This window comes from Formica exsecta, unplaced genomic scaffold, assembly GCF_003651465.1.
Source record: "Formica exsecta isolate Colony F162 unplaced genomic scaffold, ASM365146v1 scaffold149, whole genome shotgun sequence".
NCBI classification, from domain to species: Eukaryota; Metazoa; Arthropoda; class Insecta; order Hymenoptera; family Formicidae; genus Formica; species Formica exsecta.
This window is the reverse complement of record NW_021848818.1, coordinates 2,005,420-2,030,566: the sequence shown is the minus strand read 5'-3', so window position 1 is coordinate 2,030,566 and position 25,147 is coordinate 2,005,420. Positions and strand designations below refer to the sequence as shown.

Sequence of the window (25,147 nt, the reverse complement as noted above, 5' to 3'; positions counted from 1 at the left end):
CTATTTTTTTTTAAATCACAATTTTGTCGACGAGAGAAAGCGACTCTTTCTTTTAAATTATAAATAGTACATAATTAATATAAATAAATCGAAATTAATACAATTAAAGATACGTTATATGATTAAGCTTCCTAAGATGTTGACAAGGATAATTTAGTAGTTCGATCCGCGAAAACATTTGTGTACTTAAAAAGCATGGAATTATCGAAATAATTGTTAACCAACGAAAGGTTTTTTAATATCATAAAATATTTTAATGCTATTATATTTGTATATATGTAATATATTGTATTTTCTTCCTTCGTGTTACACACACGCACGCACGCACACAAAAACGTACATACATACATATTCGCACACACTACGACAATATTTTGCGCAACATTTATGTAAAATGCCAAATTAGAGATATCACAAAAATAACAGTATTATTATTTTTTAATGTTAAAAAAACGCTCAGATTATTATTTTTTATAAAATTTCAATTCCTATCCCATTATGCCTTTCGCATATTCTTTAAAACTGAGAAGCTGTGTTGAAATTCACGAGGTATCAGTTGGAAATAATCCAAATGGCAAGTTAGACAGCACAGCTGAATAAAACAAGCAACAAAATATGGGGATCAATTCAATATCTGCAACAACAAAAGTCGCACGCGTGAACATCATGTCCGCGTACCTTTAAGAATGCACCTTATATGCGCAATGTTGCGAGAGCGCATGTCGTCAAACAGCACGGACACTAAAATGGAAAATGGAATACTGATAGATATATACATATATATATATCCCTCTTTTATAAAACAAAACTGCAATGGTTCTGTTAATCTAATATACATATATATGATTTCCAAACGCGATACAATATTATCTTAATCAAAAAATTGATTGACACAAAGTTAAAGTACAATGACTAGAATAAAAAAAAAAAGATAATTTTAATTTCGTGAAAGTTATAATTTTCCTTTTTTCATAGCCTTTTTTCACAGCATACCTTTTTCAATTAAGCATAAAATGTTTGCTTCGAATATCAAATGAAAAGCTGTAGAAAGCAAGGAGAGGAAGATAGGGATTTTAATAAAAATATTCTTTTAATATATCAGAATTATTTCTCAGCCCGTAAATTTTTAATATAACAGACGAAAAATATTATGAAAATCACAAACTTAAATATAAAAGTTAGTGTTTTCTTTACATATTCCTGAAAACTTGCAGGTTTTCATCACCTATCTCTGATTAAACTAGCTGGATTTTTTTTCATTTTCCTCAACAATAATTAATTTAATGTTATAAAATAATATAATTTATAACTTGCTTAATAGTAATATATTAATTGGATAATTGTAGAGAGATAATATTATCGTCTGTAAGTTGAATATATGCATAGTTGAATGTAAATATACGAAACTTAGACGATCACTCAAGGAGAAAATAAACGTTGTGTCATCTCGCATGTTGATATAATCCGAAAACTCGTGCATGATCGCGCAATATAGTGAATTTCAGAGGAATATAAGGGACACGTGCCCTCGTGTCTCGGGGCTTCGTTAAAGTGGTTTAAACTATCGCTCTGCTTCAAAAGCTGTATTCGATGATACATCTCTCTATCCTATATCTATCTAATATTAATGCAAGAGATGTAAGCGACTCGTTGCCGTTATCATATCTACGTTACACTCGCAATTTAATAATATGACCTCCTTTCATGTAATATATTATATATTTCTGCACTGTTTAATTTTTACAATTCTGGCAAATAAAGTTTTCATGTTATTTATGTTATATAATAAAAAAATTTCGATTAAATACAACAGTAAAATTAAAAAATAATAATTTAATGATTCGTAAAAAGTTATAAATGTTAAGCAATTAGATACGGGCTCCAGTTTCTAAAAATAAATGCAATTAAATATGCGATTGCATCGTTTTCTAATATAAACCAAACGAGTTCGCTAGAGTTACACTGTTTTTTAACCTTAGTTTGAACAAAATGTTAATTATGCTTTTCATACAAAATCCGGGAAATTTTCATGTATTATTAAAAAGCCAATTAAAATAAATGACGTAATGTTATAATAAAAGCGAGTACGTAACACGTGTTAAAATGTTTAAAATATTCGTAAGAGAGATAAAAAAAAACTGCGCTTCAATAAGAGGCGGTAAACTGTAACAGATAACAGTAAACTCGCTGCTGAAATCTTGTTAACCAGCCCGGGTATGTCATTCTAAAATATATCCGATAACTTTTTAGTGAAGAATCAGTGAAATTCAATAACTGTGTCTAAATTTTCTTGTGAAACGATAAATTGCCTTAAAATAACCGTAACACGAAACTAACTAGCGATATATCACCTCTCGCTAGATAACTCTATGAGAGAGATATTGGAAGAATAATATATGCAGTATCGTGACACCTGCAATGAGTTATCGGTACACCTGAGTCTTCCAACAATCTCCACCGTAGCAAACGCACATGCACATGTTGCGTTAACTAGTACAGATTATGCAGTCATATACATATATGCAAAACTGACGAGCGCATATTCATGAAAAAGTTACGAAGTTGCCAGAAACGCATTGTCTACGAGACTATTAAAATTCACGATATCAATGAAAGATTTGCGAAACCAAAGGCTAAAAAATATTTCTTATTTAATCAATTCATTAATAAATTGTAAACTTCCAAACTGCACTTTGCCTCGAATTCATAAATAGAATGCAAGCACTCTTGAAAGCTTGAAAAGGTCTGGATTAAAGCTCACTTCATTATTAGTATTTAATAAAACATTTTGCGAGTCGAGAAAATTTGTTCTTTATTTCTAATAGTGTCCCCGTTCGTTAATTTAATCGACAAAACATGTACTTGGCTTAATTTATAATAAAGCAGGAATTGAGTTAACGTAGGGGAACATTTTTCAATACTAAGTAATACAGATGAAATGTTTATTAAACCTTAGATATAGATTTGTCTTTCTCTCGTAACTCTCTTATTCCATGACTCTTAATGCATCACCATTAAATTATGATGGATAGTTTAATGCATTCAAATGATGCTCTTACAACATGATAAAATGGGCAATGCGATATTAATTGTATCTCTTATAATGAAATTTCCACTGCATAAATCCGTTATAGTAACTACAATAATAAAGAAAATATATTCTATCAATTGTATATGTATTCTTAAACATGATTAATAGACTCTGTAAGTAGAATTATTCATTAATTGCTTTTCCATTTAATAACTATTCAATGCAAACGTGTCAAAGTTACAAATTATAGCTAATAAAAACTGCCATTATATTATTCGTCACCATTACATGACAACTGCGTAATTAGTTCGCGTTTATCAGAGTTTCAAGTATCTTGTTAATCTATACGACGATGTTAAACGTTGTCGAAAATGCTAATATTACAGACAAATCGAAACGCGAATCATCGCGACAGCAGATGCCGTGCCGAATAACGCTCAACTCCCCGTAAACTTCGTTAACTTGACTTCTCCAAAGATTTCTACGGAGCCTTACAAGTGGATTACGTTCGAACGCGGTCCGACGAAGTTAGCTGAAAGTTACACGCTTTGTTCATTGTTGTTCCTCACGGTAGTTTGAAGCCGCGCGGTATCTCGATCTCGAAACAAATAAAGATAGAGTTGCTCAGCTAACGAAAGGTAGCTAGCTACACGGCAGCGAGTTAATTTAATCCGTATCTGAATTTAATAAGCTGGCGCGTGAAAATGCTTCAATCCACTGTTAGATTTCGAAGAGAGAATATAGTGTTTGTCACGAATATAATTTTAGAAAAATATCGATTTATCGATATTTTTATATTAATTAATCTACATTTCGTCAACTATATTTAAAGAATACGAAGAGAGATAGAAAGAGAGTTCTGTCTCGTTCTATATAAATTATAAAATATATAAAACTTTTTAATAAATGTTAATGTATACACGTGCTATTAAAATTTTTTCTTCACGATATGATATCACAAAACGTCAACTATGTAAAAATACTCTCCGTTTCCTCTCATGCAAGTAAAATAAAAATTACAAATCACTGACAGCTTTACAGTCTTACTCACATACCAATGAGAGATTAGAAAAACCGAAAACTTTTAACGTTAAAATTCAAACGCGCTCTGGCAAGTTTTTTTCGGTTTACTTGCTGCCGCGGGGGAAATTTCAACTAAACTCTCGGGAGAGATTTTGCGGTAACGATCGAGCAAAGTCCTGCATACATAATTATATACTACTAAATACATTACAGAAATTTCCAAAAATTTCGCAATATTATTCTTCTAAAGATAAATTAACGAAAATATCAAAATATTCAAATATCGTAAGAACAGCAAAATTATGTTTCATATAAAGTCAGAAATTTATATAGAAAAGAATAAATCGCGTTTATACGATAAGCATTTATAAAAGACAATATATAGCAGGAAATACAAATATGACAATTACTGAGAGATAACTAAAACCCAATGTAATATATAATACTGAATAATTCATCATTAAATTTCAATCATGGTAATATTAGCTTTAATCATCGAAACATTACAAAGGGATTATAAACCGCATGTGTAATTATCTACTTCCGATCAATATACTGGATTGCATACAGAAATATCCGGTATACAGTAATAATGACTCATTCGTTTAAAAGCTCTCTCTCTCTCTCTCTCTTGTCTCTCGTGCACATTATAATTTATATAGACAAAAGAAAAAAAATAGAATATAAAGTTTCTCAACAATCATCTTCTATATTACGTAGACCTCGACTTTTTTTCTTTCCTTTCGAGATACAATAGATGATCTTACAGATACGTTAACCATCATTCCTAACCGCTTCGATCTGATAGTTTCGCAAGAGGCGATAAGGATAACGAAGACACACTACAGGAAAGAGCGAAAAATAATAGAACCGGAAAGGATACGATGGATTGAAGAAGGTAAGGAAGAGACAACGGTAGAACCAGACGGCGCACAAAACGCCGGCGGTAGAAAACTTTACACGAAATGGAATTTCCGATAAACTTCAGGAGTCATCGGCTCGAAGTCGTTTTCGATCGCGCACGATTCCTCCCCGCTTCCATTACCTGTGCTGCAGACACAGTTTCTTTTCTTCGCTGTTGCGGGATGAAGAGGTGAACGTGACGAAGGGCGAAAAAAACGGCGAAGGAGAGCCGGGAGTTGGAAGGCGCGGAAAATCGCGGCCTCTCGGAATGAGAAATTGCGAGACACACAACGGCGCGGATACGTGAGACGAGTTTAAAGCGGTTGCGTTTTCAAGCCTTTACGCGAGATTTCGCTCGCGAGTCACTTTATAACTCGGCGTTCGCCAACACTCGACGCACCACCTCGCCTTACATCCTAAGGGAATGACACGAGGGAGAACAACGTCCTTATTGTGCACAAGGAAAACCGACCAACAGCACAATATGTACGCACTCTCGGTTCTTATCTCTGCATGACAGACACGCTCGCGTCAATAAAGGATCGCCTTCGCGCGAACAAACGTCTTCGTCTTCGTCGTCTTCATGAACGTTTCCAGCGACAATCGCGAGAGTTTACATGCATAATTCTGACTCTTGTGCGTGAGAAACAAGACGGATGGAGCGAGAGAAATATTTTATGTGTGAAAAAAAAAAATTTACAAAGCGCGATGCATTTCCATTTTTGAGATTTCTTTCGTATGACCGTTGCGGCATGTTATGCTCAGCAAATGCATATTCTTATTTCTTTATGTCTCAGCGGACAGATAATAACTTTGCCGAGCATGTAGAAGAGCGGAATCCAAATATACAGCGAATGTACTCTTTCTATCTCGCAACGAGATGTGTACATAAACCGATCGTAATGCAGAAAGTCCTTTCGTATTTCTCTCTTAGTGACATTTCTCATTATATCTCTTTTAAGTGTATGACACTGCTACATTGCCGGATATTTATATATATATATATATATATAAATATCCGATTCTATAAAATATATATATATATATAGCGGCATGTTATGCTCAGCAAATGCATATTCTTATTTCTTTATGTCTCAGCGGACAGATAATAACTTTGCCGAGCATGTAGAAGAGCGGAATCCAAATATACAGCGAATGTACTCTTTCTATCTCGCAACGAGATGTGTACATAAACCGATCGTAATGCAGAAAGTCCTTTCGTATTTCTCTCTTAGTGACATTTCTCATTATATCTCTTTTAAGTGTATGACACTGCTACATTGCCGGATATTTTTATATATATATATATATATAAATATCCGATTCTATAAAATATATATATATATATATGTATATATATATTTTATAGAGATAAACATAATCCTGAAAGCCGCACTCAGTTTATACAAGCAGTACACATAATCTAACCCAACCTTTGATTTTTCACTGCTACTCGTTCTCTCTCTCGTATATTCTATATTATATTATATACCCTGACATCTAGTAATTTCTATTTTTCGCTTATCACGTATTATTAAAAAATTTACTTTTGAAATTTTCGAACGCTTACCGTTAAACCTCTACTCTCTGCCCTTATATGATTTTTTTTTCTCTGTGAAACGTAACAGCAAGAGAACCACGATTTTAGAGAATAAATGGCGTATTATAAAGCGACGTCTCGACGGAATAGAAGTTAGTCGTATGCGCGTCCACGTGACCATCCCTCCAACTCTAGGCACCAAAAACTTTTGCAATATTCTCCGCGAAATTTCATTATGAATACATGTATACTAGAGCAATGCATACGTAGCTCATTACTACTAAAATGCACCACGGATCTAGACTCGTTGTGAGCATATGGCGACTATTAAATGCACAGGAACGCAGACTGTATAATAAACTATGTAAAGAAATAAGAATCATTTACAAAAAAAAAAAAAAAAAGAAAACAAGTTTTAATACTGAAAATTATAAAATTATGCAATGTGAATAAATATATATGTGGTATCATCTTTATTTAAAAAACGAGGTTGCATCCAATATTAATGTGCAATGAGAGCCTTCCACCGTTAAATTATTCCCGTACAGATACTGAGACCAGCTTTTTCGTAACAAGCTGTCTTCTGCAAGCTTTCTCCTTATTGCGAGAGTAACTCATTGACGTTGCCTAAACCGTCGCAGCTATATTTCAATCTTTTTACTCGGCGCATTCAATTAACTCGGGTATAAATTTCAACGTTACACACGATATATATCCGAGCATTACCACCAACCCTTTTACTTTGCCTTTAATAAGATGCTCAGTTATTCTTTAATAATAGTAAATCACTCTTTCTACGGCGTTAACATTCCCGTAATGCAAAAATCCGCACCACGACGAGGCGCGCTTATTTTTTTCGGAGATGATTGATCGATACAGCACCGGTGCCGCGCCATTTGCCGGAATTGCCGTGTAATTCCTGCAAATTGTTTGCAAATTGCGCACTATTACCGTCCAGAGATTAGAAAGGGATAACGATGGCGAGAATTATGACGTACGTTTTGCTCTTTAAAAAAAGGGGCAATTAACAGAAATCGCGAAATTAGATTGCGATTAGCCTATCATATCAGAATTTATATAAATATTTTTTAAATAACTAATATTTTTAATCTAACAAAAATACAGCTATTTAGATATTTTTTCATGAAATATTTATATCAGACATAATTCTTCTAATATGATATAAATTAAGAGAGCATTAAAATTCATGTTTGTGAATTAATTTGAGAATCAATTATATACGAAAAGGTATATTAATTCATCAGAACTTTATCGTGTAAAAAATATACTATTGACCCTCCCTCTCTCTCCCTTTAAAATTACGAAACTATAAATATAAATGTATATATAATGTTGCAATTTTAATAACCAGCAATGCATAATACACATGTTATAATTATTTCCCATATAAAAATTTCTCTCGCAAATCTTCCTTGAAATCACATGCTTTATTTAAACTGATGTTATATTCTTCGTTATTTTAAGCCACATGTTATATCAAAGTACAATATACAAATAGAAAACAGAAGAAAAACAGAAACCAACATTACTTCGCTTTTATCAAAACGATGAACTTTTTCAATATAAGCTTTGCAACCATAGTGGCAAGTTTGGATTTCATTACTTTATTACTTCGTTATACAAAGATCGACATAAAATCTCGTTTCTTCTTTGATATTAAAAATAAACTTCAAGTAAAAATACATCGTTCGTGTTTCATACAAAAGCTACTTTCGAAATTGCACAATCTGACGATTGAGGATTTATCATGTTTCTCAAAGTTACACTTAACATTTTGAAGAAATTTCACTTGAAATTTCACACACGCAAAAATATTAACAATAAAGCACCCCGCTTATATATAATATATTATCATATACTTGGCATCAGCATTCATTTTTTCTCAGTGTTCCTAATGCTTTATGTAAGGAGTTTGCAGAACAGCGTGTCGAGATGATATTAAAATCGATCTCGCTGTTGAGCTCAACTGCATCCAATGGAGATTCGCTGAAACAGGATGTCGACAGATTTCACGAAAATCAGAGGCGACTCGCACCAATGCTCCGACTGGCGCGTAACCCTGGGAACTTTCAGTTGGTTTTAATGCGATTAAGCCGTGGAAGGGGCCACGAGGTAAATCAACTCTCTCGCAGTACTCTCTATACGAATATCCCGAGACACAGTCCGAAGAAGGACCAGAATATATAATTTCGACTCTGCAAAGGCCGGCGCTATGTGCCCAGACTCGCGGAATTAAGATCAAAGAAGACCACCCGGGATATTTTTCAGAACTTGAAATATACGAGTCTCGAGCTCGAAGATTAATAATCATCCGTCGTTTACAACTTTCCCGTCCTTAAGTTATCAAAAGAAAAAAAGAATAGATTAACAACGACGTTGTTGAAAACAAGAGCGAACATTAGCAGCGACGAACAGTTAATTACGTACTTGTATAGCCCAGTCTGAAGCTGTCTTTCCTCTGCTGTCCGACAACAGTGTGCGAGCACTGTTTCGCGACTCTGTGCGAAAGTTCGAACGGTTGATGTTGCAAAGAGTTCAAAACTAATTAAAGCCGCGTCATCCGACTTTATGAAGAATCCTGTGCTTCGCTGCGTGACTGCGCGAAAAACTTCTTCTTAATTTTGAACGATATTAGCGACGCGTATCCGTCCATATTTAATCTACGTTGACAATAAAGATGAATAAATTTGATTTAAGGCGGAGTAGAAGTTATCGATTACATAATGTTCTCCCCAGCCTTGGGACGAACCCTTCCAATCGAAAGAATTTTTAATTAAACGCTTAGACAGCCGGAAAATATGATATTTCTCCCGTCTGCATCTAGAATGGTGGAATTTTCAATTAAGGCGGAACATCGTTAGAAATAATATTCGAGCACATCAAAATTGGATCGAATATATCTATTAATTAAATTCTAACGGGGAAACGAGAATAATATCTTCGAACAAAATTTATGAATCTCAATAACAACTTTATCGAAATTAATATTTGTTATGTTTACGTAAAAAAACAAATATTCAATGCAAGATATAATATTGAATCTTTAATTATACACCATTCTGTCAAAGAATAATCGAAAGATCGATTTAAATCCCAGATCATTACTCAAGCTAAGTATCTCTGAATGTTGATTGGAAATGGTAATGGTAAAAAGTGCCACGATTGGAAAATGTTCGTCTCTGGATGGGAGATTCGAACGGGTAAAAGACGTGCTTCAAAGTCGGACACTATTGCCAAAAGCGGTACCCTTTTCTAGCCTTGATCCCTCGTTAAATCCGCTCATATATCCGCTCGCGCCACATTGATATAGACACGTAGAGCTAGGAGATTTTTAGTTTCAAGGTAGGGCGACCGTGAACGATATTCACCGACGTGCCCACGACGTCTCCTACGAATTTCTGTTCGTTTTCTGATCGCGAGTCAAACGACGTGGCGCGAATGGACGATACGGGTATCGAGCATCGAAATTGGGTGGCCTATGGAATGGTTAGTTGCTAGAGTTAGAGAAAGAATAAAAAATGGAACAAAGAGGGATGGAGAAAAAGAGATAAAGAAAAGAAATGGAAGAGTGACAGAAATGGAAAATAAAGAGTGGCCAAGAGAAAGAACGATATTTCATGATCGCGTGCTCATGTGCCCGGAGATAATTTTCGCATGTCGAGCGACGATTCCGCGGTTTTGCCGCTTCGATATCTATTGCAACGCCGAGATTGCGCATTGCGCAGTTTGTCTTCTTTATTGGTCGATGCATGTGTTATGCGTCGCACGCAATTCCGGTCGACAAACGTTCTAATGAGAGATCCGCAATCCCAATTCCTTATTTGAAATGCATTAAATATTGCTGGAGTACGAAAAAAATACGCAAATATTATATCGGATAGAACGATAAAATAATGTTATTTCGCCATTCGTCATCTATCCAGAATAATCGCCATTCAAAACGCGAATCATTGCACACTCTTCTGACCGTATACGTTAATAAAATTTTCCAGGTTTCCTATCTCGACAGATGTGGATTGATGCAATCTTGATACAATGAACAAAAAATTCGTGACACGAATTTTGCATTTATTTCTACGGTATTACTTCCAAAATAAAAGATATATTTTACATGGAAAATATATGTTTCGTACGAGCTTGTTTCTACTTTATACGTGAAAAGCGAAAATCATAACTCGATCCTACAAATGTGTGTATCATTGCCCTAGGTAGAATAAGTCACGATATAATGCTTCGCGAATGAAAACCCGGATAATAAGTTGTTTCTGCAATACTACTAGTGCGTCGGATTACCGGTCTAAGGCTCTTTCCTCTCATTGCTCTTGCTTAACGAACCAGATGTTCCGTCCTTCGTTTATAAACTATACTCGCTTAGAAAAGCTCTAGCTTTAGAAAAACTAGATCAAAGAAAATGTAACTTCACTTTTATAAAAATTCACATAAAAATAATAAAAATGTCTCATATTAACTGAAATCACTTCGCGTATCTGTTGTGTAGATACAACTTTACTCGTGTAATATAAGCTGCTGCATTAAAAAAAAAAAACTTGGATACACAGATATGTACATCAAGAACGATATAATGATATATAGATTGAAAGATAAAATAATTGATGTTAATAATTCAATGTTTCGTATATATGTAATTTCATCTATAAAAAATATTATCCAGAATAAGATATTATAAGTTAATTTATATATTTAAAAAAAAAAATATATTTTTGAAACTTTCTTAGTTCCGCAATATATAACACAAGTAATAACCGATATAAATGTAACTTATGATATAATAAAGATGAAAAAGAACGAACATAAAAATAAGAATGACAGTAGGTTCTATTGCCTGCTTAGAGAGACAAGATATATGCAACAACAAAATAGCCGCTTTAGGTTAAAAAACGAGAGGCAAATGATTGAAAAAACGAGCAAAACGGCAGATCAGATCACCATTTTAATTGGCTCTCTTCACCCTGGCAACCCTATGCTTCTTCTAAAACTACATTTGCACGGAAAGCGGATACTTTCCATGCTAATCGATGCGATGTTAAGTAGCTTCTTTGCATCTCACTATTCCGTCCTTGTTCCTTTCATTCAACTTAGGCGACTCAACATTGAAAATTACCACAACAAAATCAACGTTTAATCCTTAATTAACATACAGAAATTTATTTAATGATACATAATAGCATAATGTCAAAAATAAAATTAAGCATAAAAGATATGACAGATACAAGTTTGTTGCGATTTTATTCATAGATGTTTTTACTTTATCAAAAAAAATCACGAACATATAAATTAAATATAACAATGCTATATAAAGAAGAGAGAAGAAATATATTCCATTTGTAAGCGAGATTTCAATTTTGCTGTAAAGTATGACACATTGTTCAGGAGAGTACTGTAACAACGCTTTTATTACCCAAAAATCTCGCGGCATTCAAAAAGCGCTGTTGTTCAAATTGATTGCTAATGGCAAAAAGCATTTATGAAATATATGTAGTCTCGTTATGAATTTTTATTTTTTTCTCTATTGAAGTTATAATTCGTATTTTACTATTACAAATTTGAAATTTTTCTTTAACGTGCAACGTGATACGTTTAATAAAATTTTTATTGTCCCCCAAAGTAATGCGCTAGTTATATATTATTGCTTTATGTTCGACATCGTGGATGACTTACCATCCACGTGAAAGTCCCTCACCAGTTTTATCGTAATCTATCTGAACTTTCTACCCTTTTCTTTTCTTAGACAGACGGCCTGGACGTGACATGAAAACAGCAAGTAGCTTACGTATACAGACGCGGCCGCGCGTATCTGTCGAGGAGGTGACCGTTGCGACCGGCGAATAACCTTTTGTCCCTCTCAAGAAGGAAAGTCATGCGATTTTTCTCCCTGGTCGTCGTTAACGAGGTCCCAATTTCCGAAGGCGTGTCTGTCGGATTACTATCTATTCCCGTGACCAATTTTCGATCAACCATGCGCGCAGAAATTTTTGAACATGTCGAGATACGATAAGAATATGATTAAAAGTCAAAAATAATTAAAATGCTCTCCTGAAACCACGAGTTTCGTATCTCTCTCGATGCTTTTTATTAATAACAATAACTATAAAAGATTACTATAGAAGAGAGAAGAAAATATAATTCGAGCTGGTCGCGTGTGCCAAAAATTGATATCTGGGTTATTATTATACGAGTAATGGTAAAATCGTGAAATGTGACAGAGCAACGCTTAAGACATAAAAAAACAAAGTATAATGCGGAAACACAAATGTTTTTTGCCTTCTCGTTACTATGTCTGACAGTGATAAAGTCAATCTACTGAGGAAGGCAAAGGCACACATTGGGTTGGCTTTACACGCAACCGTAACAGCGAGTTATAACGTTCGCACCCCTCGATGCAATGCATAGACACGCGCTATCCTTCACTCCAGTGCAGCTCATTCAACCCTTTGGTTGCGGGTGTAAATTGTTGTCGTGGCACCTATCCGAGAACGCATGCAAAAACGTCATTCATTCTAAAACTCATTCTTTCGAGCTGTCTGAATGCAAATGTTCATAACATTGAGTTTCGCTCTAGGGCCAACAGAAAATCCGATAAAATATACAGATATCAATAATTTCAGGAATATTTTGAAAAATATATAAGATTTTCTTTCACATATAAATACATATTGAATTAGATAAAAAAATATTATTTAAATTAAATTTTTATATAGTCACATTTTTTAACTTTTGATAGAAATGGTAAATTTCAAATATTCTAGAAATCACTTTAGTAAATTGTCACATATCATTTATGTGAGATCTGTAAAAGCCTCGATTTATAAAATACATATTTTTATTGATTTGTTCTCGTTGTGATTAAATTAAATTTTTCTAAAAAACGGAAAAAAAGTATGCGCCGCGCCAGTCTTCCAGACCAATCTCTCATTAAGGATTAAAAAAAAATATATGAATATACAGAAAATTAAATAATTCAGAAATTCATGCTTCTTAATTAACATTATACTATATTATACTTTTTCATAATCCCAATCTTCGCTTTTGATAATAAAAGATATAAAAACCTTTTAATAAGAAATAGTAATTAAATAAATGCTTAATATTACGTGTACAAGAAACTTTAATATATATGTATAATAAAGCAATAAAGTATTGAAAATTAAAAAATAAATAGAAATAATGCAATTTTAATGATAATAATGCGGTAATAGTTTGCTTCTAAAGAGTTAATTACAATTGCATGTCAGATATGCCAATTAATCAATTTTATTCTGTAACTTCAAACTTATTGTCAGAGTTTGTTCATACCGCGTGTTACAAATTCCCTTCAAATAACATGAACTTTCATTATAACAAGCACGGAATATTATCTCACGGTATCTCTGGTATTCTAACGATTTCATCTTGTTGCTAGAAACTATAATTTCCGTAATTGTCAAGAGATCCCTGAAAAACTGTTATAACGGAATTTTTGTAATGTTGTTTAGAGTGAAGATCCTATTAGTACATAAGACGATTTTGCGATACGACCAGTAAATATTATGATGAGAGAAAAAACTGAGAAAATATATATAAATACACATATAGCCGTGAACTATATTTAAAACATGGCCTGACGCATGTGTCTACAATTCTCTTTGACAGTAACAACTCTCAGTTATATTCGAGTAATATATATAGCAAAATTACGTTGTAAAGCCACGGGTCGTCGGATCAAAGGGCAGCGTAGAGTTCTACGAGGTTTGGAAGGGTTCGGGAAATTCGTAAATGAAGGTTGCCTGATGCAGACATGCTTGCGGTAGATCAATCGGTCGCAATCACTCTAATCGGAACAGGACAACGGATAACAGAATATTAATTGTCCTGCTATCACCTACTGCACATGTTTGAATAAGAGGAAAAAACTGCGATTAATTAATATAATCAATAAATCTCTTGTGTCAATAATTCGTCATTTCAATCGTTATGTCAAACTCAACAAATTTTTCAATTCTTTCTCTCTCTCTCTTTCTCTGTCTTTCTCGTCGTTTATATATATATATATATATAATTGCGATCCTCGCGTTGGAGTTGGAGCGATCTTTGAATGATCGACACGATACGAGTTTTCGCGCTGATTGACCAATAGTAACGCATCGTGAATGATCATAGTCGTCTGCTAGACGACTATAATAAGCGGGCAATTTTTTTTTTATGTGTATATGTGCAATTCAATTTACGATATAAAGATATACTTAATTTATATATATATATATAAATTAAATATATCTTTATATAAAATATAACTGGTTATGATAATAATAATAAAACTATATGCAAAGCAATATATAGTGCAAATTAATGTCATTGTCACGTAGAGAATACCTACAAAGAATCATATTGAAATATACATTCTTATGAAAAAAGCTCAAAGCAATTCTAATTAATATTTGCATCAACTTTTCGATATATCACGGTCCAAATAATATAATCGGGCTTTGCTACCTTAATCTGATATTTTTTTGCCGTCACATCATGGATGGACCTACCCTGATGAGGACTGTAATCAGAGCGTCGACGACCGCGACTGTCTGGAGATCCTAGGGGATGACCTTCGGGCAGGGGTGAAACCACGTCTGACGAACTGCGTCTTGATACAGCGCCGGACGAATGTTCGGAGTCTCTGCGATGTCTAACCACGTGTGGCGAGTCCTGGGGGCTGCCGTGTCCAGAACTCATTGGTGTTCTCAACGGAGAACCGTGAAACGAATACGGAGAGCCCGGTGGTAGTATCTTCTCGGTGCCTTTGAGGAAATATCCACGTGACGGATCGTACGACACGAATAACGAAAGACCAGTGGAGGCTGCGCGAATAAACCGCGTAATAAAGCGCGATAGAAATCGCCTATGTATTTTTTTAATGCAAATATTTGACGAAATAATCAATATATTGGAAATATTATAGTGTTTTATATATATAATAGAGTTTATTTTGATAAATATTACATTCGCGGAACGATTATTTTGCACCCAATATAAATATTTAAAAATTATGTCTATATTCTCTCAAAATTGTTTTCCCTTCCTTCACAGAAAATGTTACAACAATCGAATGTGGAATATATCATTCATAAATAAAACATGTCTATGTATAATATTTGAATATATCGACAAGACAAGCATAGACTAATAGGATCATTACAATTTAAAAACTTGTGCAAATAAACAGCACATCTCCTATCGTTAGATGCGCGTGACATTTTACATCGAAATAAATCATCGATGATGATCGAGAAAGTGACATGATTAGAGGATAACGTTTCCAATAGAAACAAGTTTCCAATTTTGATCGCGGCAGACATGGCGCACTCCTCTATCTTTTAATCGGGAACACGTCGAATACGTCATAGCTCATCTATCAACGCGGCCCACTTACACGCTCCAGCGATCGTCGCGAGATCAATGAACGTTCAGCTCCTCACTACGCGCCTATTCCAATGACGTATAATTGATCGAATGCTATCGTTTGATAACTTCTGTCCAACTTCTGATGCACATTTTCTACGTTTGTGGTTGTATGCATCATGTATCTCGAGCTATCTATTAATAAATCTATTGATGCTAAATTCACGTGCTATATAGAGCTTTATCGGGTTCCTTTTAGCTCCTGTATGAAATATACAGTTGCATATATTTTCCCTAAATCGTGGATAGTGAAAGAATGATGTTATTTCAAGATTGAAATATCAAGAGATTTAATAACATTAAGAATTTAATAATTCCATTATTACAAGAAAAGTTTAATTTTCCTGTAATGTAATCATCAAAATATTTTTATATCAGAATTTGATAACAAAATCTTTCTAAAAGGGATATCGATTTCAGATTAAGCAGTCTCGATATAGTCGAGGAAAAATTCAATCTGCATAGCCGTATAATATATACGGTGGACAATAATCCATCTAAACAACAGCCCGTTCATTGTTAAAAAAACAGCCTCCATGATCTTTTAAAATATTAAGTAATCGCGTCGTTTACAGCGAGATATTCGATACCTTGATGAATGTTTGTCGGATGATGAGAAATTCCGGACGCGGCGGCCGCGTGCGTGAGGGGCGGAGGATGAACGAGACTGCCTGGCCCAAGGGGGTTGACGAACCCGTGGATTGGATTCCCATGCATGGGACTGGCGTGGATCGAGCGCGATGGTACCATTCCGGGCAAAGGTATCCCTCTCGTTTGTATCTCGTGAGAAGAGGAGGAGGAGGAGGACGCAGAAATGGTCGTGCTTGGATGACCCGGAACGGGGCTGCTTCCATGTATGGAACCTCTTCGAGGCTGCGACATAATTGGAATTCGATGACGCCGTCGACGGGTAAAGGTAGCGTAGTAGGCAGGAAAGCTTAATGCTCTCCGGAGATCAACGACATCGAGGCACTCGAATTCACTCCGGCAGATGCTCACCGTTGATATTTTCGATTCTCGTCTGGTTATCCTCTAATACGTCACTTCGAGGACGAATCATCGGAAAAATATGAAGAACTTGATAAGATGATAATTTCTTTTTCTGCGATACTGTGATAGGTTTTCGATTAAATATTCGATTTCGTTTTCAAATACGTAGAAAGATTACTAGCGATTATATTAATGCAATGTGTCTGATATTTCTTTTATGTTTATTTTGCTAGAAATCCGTGTAATTTTAACGTTTCACTTTTGCATCCAACTGTGATTTCAGTGAAATTCGAGTCACATCAAAACACTCTCTGTTGTAGGTTTTTCATTACTACAAAACAAATTCCATATCTCACGTATTATAATAAATATATTTCGAGTTATGTGTCATGTGTGCAAACAATCCACTCTGTAACTGAAATCTTTTTATCTTTCACAAATCTCCAATAATTCTTCTGCAAGCTTGCGTTGCCACAATGCAAGATATCTGTTGTTGATCTCGCTTAATATTATGTAGAAACGTGATTTACGTTAATATTTATTTACGTTTCCCTTTTAACAATAGAATTAATGTGACTTTATCTCCAAAAATTATATTCGTTACGGTTAATCCCGAAGGCGCTATATTGAAAATGTAATTCACGGCACATTTGTCGTACACCCTTTAGCAGGAATAATTAATGTCGTTACGTCTACTAGATAATGGTCCCTCGTGTGATGGGATTTCGCGGACACGGCAGACAAAGATTTATCGTGATATGTTTATTGAACGAAGAACAAGCATAGTTTTATTTTGTTCCATGAAAGTCAAATAAAATCATCTTCACAGACAATGTTTTTATAAAATTATGTAACTTTTTAAAATTAGTTTTTCAATTTTTGGTATATCTATTTATTATTTAGTATATCTTATTTATTATATCAGCATATTTAGTAGCTATTTTATATTTATATTATAAGCAACTTAATAGTAATATTCTCTGTGCTGCCTTAATCAATTTCTATGTTTAAATTCTTAATTAATTCTATATCTTAATCAATTAGAGCACAGAGTCTCTTCAATCGAAACAATTATGTATGATATGTTATTTCCCACTATTTATGGAATATGTATGTAGAGAGAATATTTTCATCGAAATAAAAAATAAGTCTCGCAGAATCAGTTCATGGACTGAATTATTAATTAAACGAGTCCTTTGTGCATATATAACCACAACAGACGAGATACATAAATACGCAAACTTGCACGCAATAGTCAAATTTTATACTGACACGACAGCTAGTATTTATCGTTGTCAATATTTCGAGTGTCAACGGTATGTCAACGATCGCGGTACACGCGATTCGAATCGCACGTGTGCGATTTTTGCCAAGTTTAACGCGGAGAATAATTCGCGGCTAACCCGGAATAGCGTATCCGCAACGATATCTCCATCTTTTTATCACGAGAAACGTTATCATTCGCGGTTCTTCAAAATGCAAAACAGCCGCCAATTAGCACCACAATAAGAATTTTCCGTCGGCAAGCTTCCGTCTCTACAGACTTGATCCGACCTTGATACTTAGGACTTGTTGATTTAAGACACTTGTTGGTTTTAGATCGTTATCACGGCCACGACACGTTTAAACATATCTTCTTAGTTACATCAATTATAACAATAAAGAATTTTCTTGCTGCTGCAGATATTAAGTTATAATTGTTCGTTAATCTTACATTTATGTATGCATGACTATAGTTTTTTTTTTTTTTTAAACGATTCTGTATTTTGTTAACGATTTCTAATTAAATTCTTTTCGCAGAATAATTCTTTAACGAAATAATCTAAGCAAAAGCAACTCCGAATCATATAGAAATAACATCACAGACATCTTGATAAAGGATCCAGTACAAAGTCCATCACAGCAAAATATTTTGCGATGCGCTTAAAATATTTTGTCTAAATGTGATTTAAGAGACAAAATCACGTATTGGTCTTATCCTTCCCATAAAATGTAACATCCATAAAATATGTCCAAATGCGATCGGTTTAAATACGCAGATAATTCGTAAGATTATCTATAGATGCAAGCTTCGGTACACTTGATTTTGCTAAAATAATACACTTTTACGATTGTCACAAGCCACGTGTTAACAGCCGAACCAAAAACGACGATCTGTCAATACGGTTATTTAATGTACGTTTCACAGTTCATTTAATATCATTAAATATATATGCTTCATAGTCTTTTGATTTTAGAATATGATAATTTGCTAATAAATAGCTTTAATCTGATTATAATCAATGAAACAATGTCCAAATAAAATGTCGTTGACGCACGTACAACAATTCATATACACTTACGTAATAATATATAGTTTCGTATTTAATTAACAAAACACACAATTTGTCCCAGTTATGCAAGATTAATTAGTACTTTAATCGAATACAGTAATTGATCGACGAAAGTTGTGCACAATGCGTCACATAGCTAGCATGTAACAGCACGAATCATCAAACGCACACTGTACTTTGAAGTCACCGGACGATTTCGTACGGTTATCCACAGGTGGACACGACGATCGGTGACTTCGTTAAAGCAACCTCACTTTCACGAGGATTATCACAGACCACGTGCTAACGATCGAAGCTCCCCTACCTCGAAAAAAAAAACTCGGCGCAGATAAAGCGACCGATGTGACAGACGGACGTATTTTTCACATACGTACGTCGCGAGCGGCCGTAACGATGCCTCGTGTTACACAGCGATACTCGATTCACGAGTAAAAAAAAAAAAAAGAAGAGAGAAAAAGAGAGCAAGAGACCGCGACAATTCGTCAGTTCCCGATTTAAAAAACCCGAAATTCAGGCGCGGCAAGGCCAGTGGCAACGCGACGAAGCGAATTACATCCGTAGCCGGCGAATCGAGTTTTCCGAAGCGACGTGCGGCGGCGACCGCGCGATCGTATTTTCCGCGAGCACGTTTTCGCCGGCGATTGCAGGAGCCGTCGCGACGCCGGCTCGGCGTCGGGGTGAGTCGTCCGTGTGCGACAGGGAGCGGCCGCGCGAACACTGAAACCAACCCACGCCACCGCCACCGCCACCACCACCACCACCATCAACCCATCTCTATCCACCGCCCGTCCACCCACCGCCGCCGACACTACCACCGTCAACGATGCCGCACCCTCTCCTCCGATGCCGTCGCTTCCACCACCATATCATCGTCACTACCACCACTACTACTACCCGCTCTGCCACCGCCACCGCTGTTCCGCGAACCCTCCGATTCTCTACCCTTCAACCGCTATCCATCGCCACCACCAGTACCACCATCTGCAGTTCTCGTGTAGATGGAGAGGCTCCCTACCTTCTCCTGTCTTCGACGCCGCTACCCCCCGCGACTACCGGCACGGCAGGTAGATACTGACGACCACCGCTATTATCCAACCCCCTCGTTTCCTTCTTCTCTACCCACCTTCAAACTTCGCCATCCCCTATTCAAGGGTGTTCCCTTCTCTTTTGCATCTTTCGTTCGAGTGCATATGCAAGTAGATGCATACGGGGATAGTTGCGCGGATTATTTCAACCGTCATATATCGCGATACATAGGCGCGTTAGGTGTGCATAATTATTCGTCGGCATCGTTGCACCGACGATGACACCAATTATATTTCTATGTTAATAAACGTGTTTGGCGAGCACTAATTTCTCGCTCTGCAGAGATTGAAAAATTTTACAAAATATCATTTGGCATATAATGACAGAAGCTGGATATAACAAAGAATCATATTTCTAATAAGCCTGAGTTAATAAATTCATTAGCAAATGTTTTACACCCATGGTGGTATTTTAAATATTTCAATTTTAGTTAAATATAGTATTTTTATAGCAAATTTTTCTACAAGTATACGTTATATGGAATCTTACGCGTTTATTAAACTAGGAAATAATATTTGAATGTGCTCTCATGATGTTATATTGAATATGAGAAACAGCTAATTATACTTTCCAAACGGATTTGGAAATTTATCATTATTTGACAAGTTTAAATACTCATAACTCTTTGGCATCGCAATATAAACACGCTGTTTATCGCAGAATGATGATTTCAGTGAGATAGTAAATGAGACATTAATTTTTCGCCTATCTGCTCACCGAATTATCATGTAATTATATATATACGTTGCAATTTATGAATCCAAATTTGTGTATCAGCGAACATGAGTCAAGAGAAATTGATACGATCGAAATTTGTAACGCTTCGCACGGCGAAGGGGAGCACACGAAATGTCAATATACATGCACACACGTGAGAGATGCATGCCGACAAAATTCGCCAAAATTCGAAACACCGAGCTAGACGAAATATATAGCGACGCTCCGCACGTTACGGTCTCTTTGTCGAATAACGATTCGATCTAATAGGTTTTAACCGACGACAGAATTAGACGGCGATAGAAAAACGTTTTAATCCGTCAGGGCGCTATAGGATCGCAATCGCGACGAATTACGAATAGATAACTTCGTTTATTTATTCGATAGACGGATAGACGCGCATTCTCGAAATTTCTACAAAGCACAACAAACATTCACTAGATAGGGGCGATCGAATTTTTTTTTTTTCCTGCGAAGCCGCGTCGCAATTGAAGTACAATCCCACCACGATAACGACTTTGATCGTCAGGTACGCGATTCGTCGAATTAATCAAAAAAGCAGCTTCGTACTCGGTTTCGTCTCGCTGTAAAATGCGCCTGGATGATAATTCAAATCGGACATTGTCAAAATGCTTGTGCACTTCTGTAATAACAACGAATATAACGAACGATTCGTCAAATTAAGCAAAACGAATGGTGTACGCAATTTGCGCTGTTTAACCGCCATGCGCGCGATCATTAATTGGAACTGCGAGAATCTAAGTACACATGTGCATCATTGTGATAACAATTTTGCGAATCTATTGATTTAGTAATTATCGAGAGAAAGAACAACGGATTCGATTTCGACACGTTTCATTTCACTTAAACGCATCTGTATGTTAATTCTAGTCGGTGGCATTAAATCCAATTGTATCCAATAGTGTTTCGATAATGGAAAGTACCTTTGCCGAATGCATGCAGTCATCGCAACAATATGTTTTCGCGGACTCATAAATATTTCGAACGGTACAAGTAAAATCTCGTTACGCTGTAATAACGCTAAAATACGAAATACTATAGAGTAGAAATAATGCTGCTATGACTTACATAAGGCACTTACTTTAAGGGATAAAAAAATTGTAATGCAAAATTACATCAGTATAATCATATAAGAATCTATTGTCATCTATTGAAGGATCTATTGTCGAATATCTATTGTCTACATATGAATATTTTTTTGTAAATATTTAATATATTTTTTCCATGCTTTTTTTTACTATTAGAATCAACATAAACATAATAATTATCTTTTTATTCCGCTTTATTAATTATATTGTATATGACAGATGTATCTCAATATTTTTGAAAATTTCGCGAAAGCACACTAGATCACGAAGACTCTAGGTTTTAGTGCAAATTGATGGATCATGCGCGCCAGCCGTGCGCGACGACGAAGCTTCTTATGAAGGGCGGTTTCCAATTATGCGGCCGATCAATCACGCCTGAATATCGCGGAGCAAATTATCGGAAAAAATGGGTGCGTTGTAGAAGCTTGATGCAACGGAAACTTACGCGAGCGAGAGCGATCTCGAGCGAATATTTGAAATTTGAATGGACATAGATGGAACGGCGTCATTCTTTCTGACGTCGAGAAGCCACCTCGCAACCTTGAAATCGAGAAAGTCTTTTTTGACACGATCGACAATTCGACGTACACATCAGCAAATATCGCGAGATTCCGTCAGCCCTACGAACATTCGTAAAAGACTAAAGAAAGGGACGACGTTGGCATCTCTTTCGAGGTAATACCCAAGCGCAGTGGAACAAAAGGAACGTACTTTACTTCGGCGCGAAGGTACCAAGACGGACCAAATCCCCAAGGTCGTTTATTAGCCGGGAGAAACCCAAAGTTGAATAGTGTGGGTGAGGTTGGGCCCTCGTATAAGAGGCGTCCGCCGTGATGGTGGCATCGCAACGATGTGTGAGTAACCCACGCCCGTTCGGATGGACGATGGTGGTCGCGGAGGGTAGAGGAGAGATACGGATAAATGGACAGGTAGATAAATAGACAGAGAAGAGAGGCGAGGTAAAAGAGAAAGACGGAACACGCCTAGATATGGGCTCTGCGGGTTGCGGACCCGCTCGTCCAGTAATGTGATTTCAGTTCGATATTTGATTTCGGAGCAAAATTGGAGCTCAAAATCCGTGCACAAGTCGTTGCGATACGACATGTACAAATAAAGCTAACACCTCTCAAACGTATACGTTGATTAAATGCATTATTAGAGCGTTTGTCAATATCATAACCCGATTCCGGAGATATCGTCCACTCTTCTTTCCTTTAGCATGCAAATTGATAGTTGTGCGAATTAAAAAACATAATTTACATAAAAGAATATGTATAACAAAGTCTCGTCCTGTACGATACAAGGTAACGCAAAAAAAATACTTTATTTTAATATTATCTACCTGAATATAAAGTTTTTTTATATAATTATTTAATTATTTTTCTATTATTGTAACATTATTAACGGATAGAATTGTTTTTCATTATTCTTTCACTTTCCGTAAGCATTTTCTTTGAATAAACTGAATACGATAATGAAATCCTTTTTAAATAATAAATCGTAAAATTGAATAACAAAAGTTAAATCATAAAAGCAAATAAAATTTCTATAATATTTGAGTTTAATGTATTTCAAGAAAACGATGGAAGATTATATAACTGCCACATGCAATATTAATATTTAAAGTACTATTCTATGTAGTGTGTACAAAACGTGCGCTTATTCTTTTTTAACCGCGTTATCGAGATATAAGAAGAACGGAATGAATGTAAAATTCGATCGCGTCTAGAATGGCGTCGCACCACGCCTCGGAGAAGCAAAATCGCCCACTTTCATGAAATATACGACCAGGCAATATTTTAAGGGCTCCGGCGTAATAATACTATCGTGCCTCGTAGGGCGTTACAGCTGCTATGGCGAACAACCATAAAAATTCAACGAACGAGATCGTTCCCTCCACGATGCAGAACGGTATATGGCCAAAAGTTAAGCACTGTATCAATATCTAATCTGCTGTTATCTTTGAAGACAGATTCGAGTATGATTTTGATAGTTTCGTAAATTGACGAAAGAGATGTTCTGCTCCCTAAGGATTGGATACCAAACCCTTCGATAATCAAGATTAATGTCATAGATACAAAAAATATAAAAAAATATGAATCGCATAAATATAAAATATACATATATAACTTTCTCTTCACTATTTAATATCACAATCTTTACACATGTTGTTCAAATTTAAAAAATATAATTTTTTGTAAAAAAGATAAAAAAATTAAAAGAGTGACAAAAACAATATCAGAACCGCAAACAAATGTTATAATAAAAATATATACTAAAGCGGAAATAAATATTTATTTTTCAAATGTAATTTAAAATGAATGTTATTTTAGCAAAAATTTAATATCAGAATTAATCGTTAAGATTTTTATACGTACACAATTGAAATTCTCAATTACAAATAATAATATTCTATCAAATTTCCGCCACGGATCGGTTTAAAAAAATTCGCAGCTGCTAGCTTGTATAGCAATATATCTGTACAATATTTTGACGTACGATCACCTTGCCTGCAACAGGTTTTCATGTCACTTTCGCGGATTATGCTAGTACTATCCTATTGATTCTCGCGCACTGGATTTAGAGGCGGAGAAAAGTTTCCGATGAAAACGTACAATATCTGTTCTAAAATTCAATTCCATTCATTTCATTCAATTTCATATTAAAGTGTTACACGACTGTTTTTATACGTGCAGGCGCGCGCTATTTTCATTGACCAGAAAGGAATTTGATAAGAGCGAGTTTTCGATGGTGCATCCGACAGAAACGCTGTCGCGCATACCAGAGGCTCATTTGTCTAGAAGAAAATCGTTAACGTTATTGGATTTTAAGATGTATTTCAGGAATCGACGTATTCTCTAATCGAATGTAAAATTGCCAAAATAGATAACGAGGAAAGATACAATGAAGAAGACGATTGAATAGATTATATATATATATATAT

At 35.3% G+C, this 25,147-nt stretch overlaps 1 protein-coding gene across 1 annotated transcript in view; it reads right to left on the bottom strand.

Annotated features, from left to right (window-relative positions):
* The window catches only part of LOC115246347 (dystrophin-like), a 467,223-nt gene that overhangs the window by 289,056 nt on the left and 153,020 nt on the right, over window positions 1-25,147 (bottom strand). The gene's annotated exons all lie outside the window — the stretch shown is intronic.